This window comes from Arachis duranensis, chromosome 1 (assembly GCF_000817695.3).
Source record: "Arachis duranensis cultivar V14167 chromosome 1, aradu.V14167.gnm2.J7QH, whole genome shotgun sequence".
Taxonomy (NCBI): domain Eukaryota; kingdom Viridiplantae; phylum Streptophyta; class Magnoliopsida; order Fabales; family Fabaceae; genus Arachis; species Arachis duranensis.
The window spans coordinates 78729127-78737481 of NC_029772.3; positions in this window are offsets into that span (position 1 = coordinate 78729127).

Below are 8355 nucleotides of genomic sequence, written 5' to 3' on the forward strand. Positions count from 1 at the left end.
TTTTTTGCGAAGATATAGGTAGCGCTAAATGCTAGCATGGCGTTTAGCAGCCTATGGGTGGAATGCTCCACACCTCTTCTGGCGTTAAACGCCTATTTTGCATACCGTACTGGCTGATAGGCGGAATTCACTACCCTTTCCCAATAATATTGATGAATCCGCTCTTGGCAAGCGCACCAAAATTGTTGTCAAGTATTAACCCACAGTGGAGTGGGATCGTATCCACAGAGATTGGTAGATTTGAGCAACTTTAATCAATTGATGAATTAGTCAAGCTCAACAGAATAAGTTGTAAGTGTAGAATTATAAATGACAGAAACATAAATGGCAAAGGAATAAAAGAAAGCAATAAAATGCAAAAATGGAAATAACAGGAATGTAAAGGGAAATGGGATTTTGTAGAATGTAAGTAAAGCTATAAAAGAATGTGAGAGATAAGAATGGGGGAATTCATTGAGATCAGGAGATATTGTCTCTTTGGATTAAATCCAGCTCATATCCTCTTCAATCATGCAACTCATTGAGCCCCAATCCCTTGGTGACTCAGTCTCTCAGATCTTGATCAATAGCCAATTCCTTGGTCTAATTGCTCATGAAGAGAGATATGCTTGGTCCCTGATTATACCACACATCATCATAGGTCCAAGTAGAGGGAGGATTGTATGTCACCATATCCAAACACCAAAACCCAGATTCTACTCAAGTGTGAGAAGGGATTTCTAGCATGGTTTTATTTTTCCTTTTCCAAGGTTCCCATGAAACCCATTTTGCATTCAATCTTTTTTCCAAGTTAATTGAACACTAAGCATGAAAAGCGAAATTCCTTCTAGCAAATCAAAGAGAAGATGAAGAGAAGAAGAAATTCACTATCATTAATCCATCAAGTACAATAGAGCTCCCTCTCTCAATGAGCAGGAATTTAGCTACTCATAGCTCAGAGAGAAAGTACAAAAGATGGAAGAGATGAAGTATGAAAGTAAAAATTGAAATCCCAAAACTAAACTCTGTGACTTGCTAACTCTTTTTCCAATACTTCCAAAGGTATTTATACTCCTCCTAGATCTAGAAAATAAAAGAAAATTACAAAAGTGAAAAGAAAATTACAATTTGGAGGGAAAAGAAACTCAACAAACGTGATCTTCCAGCTGGCGTGTGACCGGTGCTTCTCTGGCGTGTCACGCTCCTTCTGTTTCTGATTTGGCATGCCACGCCTCTCCATTCAAGTGGCACGCCATCCTCTGTTTAACCCTTGGCGTGCCACGCCTTCGAGCCTAAGTGGCATGCCCATGACATTTTAAATGGCCAAGTAACCTGGCGTGCCACGCCTTTGAGCCAAAGTGGCACGCCCAAGGTCATCTTCCTTATCTCTATGCTTCTGGAAATTTGTACTAGCGTGGCACGCCCAGGGTCTGGCATGCCACACCCTTCTTAAAGCTTCACCCTCTTGCCAGCGTGCCACGCCTCGTCATCCAAGTGGCACGCCTGAGTTCATTGGCTCCTCTTCTTCCTCTCTGGAAAATACTACCAGCGTGCCACGCCATGAGACTAGCGTGTCACGCCTTTCATTTGATTCATCTTCTTTATCTTGACTCTTCCTGTCCCTGTTCTAAGTACTGTGCATGATCACAAACAAGACTAAACCTAGGAAAACTAATGAAAGTTAATAAAATAAAACGCAAAAAATGAAACAATCGAAATAAAACTAACGGATACACATGGTTGGGCTGCCTCCCACAAGCACTTCTTTACCGTCACTAGCTTGACGGTCAGCTCCTCTAAGGAGGAGGATTATAGGGGCTCAGATCTTCACTCCTTACTGTGAATCTCTTTCTTGTGCTATCATGATTAACTCAATATACTAAAGAGACAGGACTCTATTAACTGTATGAGGCAGAATTGGACTCTTAGTGATGACCATCTTCGTTCTGAGTGTGAAGTCTTCAATGGCAATCTTCTTCTTCCTCCAACCTCTAGGCACCTTCTTCTTAGGAACTCCCTCTTTGGTGAATGATGCACTCCCAACACCAAACTTAAGTTTGATGGCAAGGAAAATATTATTGGTTCCCACCAAGGGAGGCATCAACAGTAAACTCTGCTTTGTATCAGTCAAGGGTCTTGGTTGACTTGGTGTAGAGGCATACGAAACTGGCTCTGCAGAATTCGCATTGATAGATCGGCAAGTATACCAGGTCGTCCAAGTAACACCTCAGGTGAGTGAGGGTCAATCCCACAAAGATTGTTGGCTTGAGCAAGCAGTGATTACCTTGCAGATTTTAGTTAGGCAGATAGAAATTATAGTTTGTCACGGGAAATGCATAAAACAGAATAAATAAATAAAATGGTACTAGATAGGTGGGAAATCAATGGTATGAGAATGGTTGAGGCTTCGGATGCTTTGTCTTTCCGTATTAACTTTTCTTACTGTCCTCTTAAAGAACTTTCTGGTTCGTTCAATGGCAGCCGTAAGTGATTAACTCATGTCCTCTCATCAAGTTATCCTCCTCCACTACAGCAATCCACCATGTTGTAAGTGACTCATGTCCTCTCATCAAGCCACCTCTAGGTTTCTCACTATAGCAGAAGATGAAGCTCTAAGAAATCTACTCCCCTTCATGACCCTACTCAAGGTGCCACAGACAAGGCAGATCTTCCGGATCAGAGAACGCTGCTTCTCAAATTCTAGCCTTAGCACCAAAGAGACCTCACTTACCCATGGTCAACGGGATTTCATGTCACATATCCAATGTTGCCCAGGTACTCTATTGGAATCTGCAATGCAATCTCTAGCTTTAGTTCAACGCTATCCAGGTAGAACAAGGGTGATATTCACGGGTCACCCTCAATTCTTAAGATGAAGAACGAGAATGCATAAGAGAATAGAATCACACATATTAAACTAGAACAGTAATATTATTGATCCATGAAACATAGCAGAGCTCCTAACCTTAACCTTAGGAGGTTAGTGACTCATAATATCCAAAAATACAAAATGGGGGAAGAAGAAGATCCTAAGTTAGGGTGAACTCCTCCTATGTATACTAATCTGCTAACTAAAGATTATAGAAATAAGATAAACTAGTCTTGTAGTGCGAAAATCCACTTTTGGGGCCCACTTGGTGAGTGTTTGGGCTGATCCTGAGTATCTCCCACGAGTTAGTACCCCTTAGGGTCATTGAACGTTGGCTTGGGACTCTCTTTTGGATGTTGGACGCCAGCTGCTCCCTTGTGGGCATCCAACACTACGAATAGGGTAGGTGGCTGCCGTTGAACACCAGTTTTAGGCCTTTATTTCCAAAGCAACGTATGGACTATTATATATTTCTTACAAGACATCGATGTTATCTTTCCATAGCCATTGAGAGTGCACCATTCGGACTTCTATAGCTCCAGAAAAGCTCCTTCGAGTGCACAGAGGTCAGATCCTGACATCATCTACAGTCCTTTCTCTTACTTTGAATCAGACTTTTGCTCAAGCTCCTCAATTTTAGCCAGAAAATATCTGAAATCACCATAAAACACATAAATTCAAAATAGATTCCAAAAATATGAATTTTTCACTAAAAGCTATGAAAATATAATAAAAATTAATCAAAACATATTGAAAAAAGTATATGAAAACAATGCCAAAAAGTGTATAAAATATCCGCTCATCAGAACACCAAACTTAAACTGTTGCTTGTTGGTGGGCAAAATTGTGATCATCAACAGTGGCTCCAAAAGTTGGTGCTCTCAAATATAAATCACACTTTGTCACAACTCCGCACAACTAACCAGCAAGTGTACTGGGTCGTCCAAGTAATACCTTACGTGAGTAAGGGTCGATCCCACAGAGATTGTTGGTATGAGGTAAGCTATGGTCATCTTGTAAATCTCAGTCAGGCGGATTTAACTGGATTAAGAGATTATTAGTTTAAATAAAGATAATAAAATAAACAGAAAATAAAGATAAAGTTACTCATGTAATTCAATGGTGGGAATTTCAGATAGGTGTATGGAGGTGTTTTGTTCCTTCTGAATCTCTTCTTTCCTACTTCTTCCTTCTAGTTTTTCATCACTCCTTTCTATGGCAAGCTGTATGTAGGGCATCACCGTTGTCAATGGCTACATCCCATCCTCTCAGTGATAATGGTCCAAATGCTCTGTCACAGCACGACTATTCATCTGTCGGTTGTCAATCAGGTTGGAATAGAATCCAGTGATTCTTTTGGGTCTGTCACTAACGCCCAGCCTTCAGGAGTTTGAAGCTCGTCACAATCATTCAATCCCGGAATCCTACTCAAAATACCACAGACAAGGTTAGACTTTCTGGATTCCAGAATGCCGCCATCAATTCTAGCTTATACCACAAAGATTCTGATTAAGGAATCCAAGAGATATGCGCCTGACCTAAGGTAGAACGGAAGTGGTTGTCAGTCACGGATCATCATATTCATCAAGTTAAAGTGCAACGAATATCTTAGAACAGGAATAAATCGAATTGGATAGAAGATAGTAGTAATTGCATTAAAACTTGAGGTACAGCAGAGCTCCAAACCCTTAATGTATGGTGTGTAGAAACTCCACCGTTGAAAATACATAATTGAAAGGTCCAGGCATGGCTGAATGGCCAGCTGCCAGATCTAAGAACTAAACGTCCAAAGATTTAATAATACAATCAAGGATATCTAATAAACTAGTAAAAAGTTCTATTTATACTAAACTAGCTACTAGGGTTACAGAGGTAAGTAATTGATGCATAAATTCACTTCCGGGGCCCACTTCATGTGTGCTTGGGCTGAGCTTGATCTATCTACGAGCTGAGGCTTCTCTTGGAGTTGAACGCCATGTTGTAACGTGTTTTGGGCGTTCAACTCTGGTTCGTGACGTGTTTCTGGTGTTTGACTCCAGAATGCAGCATGGAACTGGCGTTGAGCGCCAGTTTACGTCGTCAAATTGCTGGAAAGCGCTGGATGTCTACTTTCCAATGCCGTTGAGAGCGCGCCATTTGGTGTTTTCTAGCTCCAGAAAATCCATTTCGAGTGCAGGGAGGTCAGATTCCAACAGCATCAGTAGTCCTTTGTCAGCCTCTTATCAGAGTTTTGCTAAGGTTCCTCAATTTCAGCCAGAAAATACCTAAAATCACTGAAAAACACACAAACTCATAGTAAAGTCCAGAAATGTGAATTTAGCATAAAAACTAATGAAAACATCCCTAAAAGTAACTAGATCATACTAAATACTACCTAAAAACAATGCCAAAAAGCATATAAATTATCCGCTCATCACAACACCAAACTTAAATTGTTGCTTGTCCCCAAGCAACTGAAAATCAATTAGGATAAAAAGAAGAGAATGTACTATAAATCTCAAAATATCAATGAATATTAATTCTAATTAGATGAGCGGGACTTGTAGCTTTTTGCTTCTGAATAGTTTTGGCATCTCACTTTTTCCTTTGAAGTTCAGAATGATTGGCTTCTCTAGGAACTTAGAATTTCGGATAGTGTTATTGATTCTCCTAATTAAGTATGTTGATTTTTGAACACAGCTACTTTTATGAGTCTTGGCCGTGGCCCTAAGCACTTTGTTTTCCAGTATTACCACCAGATACATAAATGCCACAGACACATGACTGGGTGAACCTTTTCAAATTGTAACTCAGCTTTGCTAGAGTCCCCAGTTAGAGGTGTCCAGAGCTCTTAAGCACACTCTTTTTGCTTTGGATCACGACTTTAACCACTCAGTCTCAAGCTTTAAAGCCTTGGATCCTTTTTACCCTTGCCTTTGGTTTTAAGGGCTATTGGCTTTTTCTGCTTGCTTTTTCTTTTTCTTTCTAAAATTTTCTTTTTTTTTCGCAAGCTTTTGTTTTTCACTGCTTTTTTTGCTTCAAGAATCAATTTCATGCTTTTTCAGATTATCAATAACATTTTTCTTTGTTCTCATTCTTTCAAGAGCCAACAATTTTAACATTCATAAATAACAAGATAAAAAATATGCACTGTTCAATCATTCATTTAGAAAACAAAAAGTATTGTCACCAGATCAATATAATTAAACTAAATTCAAGGATAAATTCGAAAATCATGTACTTCTTGTTCTTTTGAATTAGAAACATTTTTCTTTTAAGAGAGGTAAAGGATTCATGGAATTTATTTATAACTTTAAGATATAGTTGCTAAACACTAATGATCATGAAGTAGAGACACAAATATAGATAACATAATAAGCATAAAAACCGAAAAACAGAAAAAAAATAAGAACAAGGAATGAATCCACCTTAGTGATGGTGGCGCTTTCTTCTTGAAGATCCAATGATGTCCTTGAGTTCTTCTATGTCTCTTTCTTTCCTTTGTTGCTCCTCCCTCATTGCTCTTTGATCTTCTCTAATTTAATGGAGAATGATGGAGTGCTCTTGATGTTCCACCCTTAATTGATCCACATTGTAACTCAAATCTTCTAAGGATGTGTTAAGTTGTTCCCAATAGTTGTTGGGAGGAAAGTGCATCCCTTGAGGTATCTCAGGGATCTCTTGATTTGCAGTCAAATGTTCTACCACTGAGATATAGACCCTTTAGATGAATTTCTCCATCTCCTATGACTCGGAGGTGGAAGTTTTTGTCTTCCCTTTCCTCTTTCTAGAGGTTTCTCTTGCCTTAGGTGCCATCAATGGTTATGGAAAAACAAAAAGCTATGCTTTTACTACACCAAACTTAAAATGTTGCTCGCCCTCGAGCAAAAGAAGAAAGAATAGAAGAAGAAGAAGAAGATATAGAGGAGAGGGTGAGAGATGTGTATTTGGCTATGTAGGGTGGGTTTGGGTGGGGAAGAGATGGATGGATGTGAGTGGTGAAAAACAAAATGGATGACCGTGAATGGAGAGAAAAAGGGTGAGGTAGTTGGGGATCCTGTGAGGTCTACAGATCTTGAGATGATCCTGTGGGGTCCACAGATGAGGTGTCAAGGATTTACATCCCTGCACCAATTAGGCATGTACAATGCCTTTGCATGCAATTCTGGCGTTTAAACGCCGAGGTGATGCATGTTCTGGGTGTTCAATGCCCATCTGCAGTATGTTTCTGGCGTTGAACGCCAGTTCCATGCTTGTTTCTGGCGTTCAGCGCCAGCTCCATGCTCTGTTCTGGCATTGAACGCCAGCCAGATGCTCTTTACTGGCGTTTAAATGCCAGTAGGTCCTTCCTCCAGGGTGTGATTTTTCTTCTGCAATTTTTTATTCTGTTTTTAATTTTTGTATTTTTTTCGTGACTCCACATGATCATGAACCTAATAAAACATAAAATAACAGTAAAATAAAATAAAATTAGATAAATAAAAATTGGGTTGCCTCCAAATAAGCGCTTCTTTAATGTCAATAGCTTGACAGTGGGCTCTCATGGAGCCACACAGGTGATTAGGTCAATGTTGTATAGTCTCAACACCAAACTTAGAGTTTGGTTGTGGCCTCCCAACACCAAACTTAGAGTTTGACTGTGGGGGCTCTGTTTGACTCTGTACTGAGGGAAGCTTTTCATGCTTCCTCTCATTACCAAATAACTTGGCATTTAGCTTTATGATGGCTCCTAGATATTGAGCAACTTGCTCTTCAGTTACATCTTCATCCTCTTCAGAGGAAGAATAGTTCTCAGAGCTCATGAATGGTAAAAGAAGGTTCAATGGAATCTCTATGGTCTCTATATGAGCCTCAGATTCCTTTAGGTCCTCAATAGGGAACTCTTTTTTGCTTGAGAGACGTCCCATGAGGTCTTCCTCCTTGGGATTTACGTCATCTCCTTCCTCCTTGCATTCGGCCATATTGACTATATCAATGGCCTTGCACTCTCTCTTTGGATTCTCTTCTGTATTGCTTAGGAGAGTACTAGGATGAGTTTTAGTTACTTTCTTACTCAGCTGGCCCACTTGTGCCTCCAAATTTCTAATGGAGGACCTTGTTTCACTCATGAAACTTAAAGTGGTTTTAGACAGATCAGAGACTATGTTTGATAAGTTAGAGGTGCTCTGTTTAGAATTCTCTGTTTGTTGCTGAGAAGATGATGGAAAAGGCTTGCTATTGCTAAACCTATTTCTTCCACCATTATTAAAGCCTAGTTGAGGCCTTTGTTGATCCTTCCATGAGAAATTTGGGTGATTTCTCCATGATGAGTTATAGGTGTTTCCATAAGATTCACCCATGTAATTTACCTCTGCCATTGCAGTGTTTTCAGGATCGTAAGCTTCTTCTTCAGAAGATGCCTCTTTAGTACTGTTGGATGCATTTTGCCATCCATCCAGACTTTGAGAAATCATGTTGACTTGCTGAGTCAACACTTTGTTCTGAGCCAATATGGCATTCAGAGCATCAATTTCAAGAACTCCCTTCCT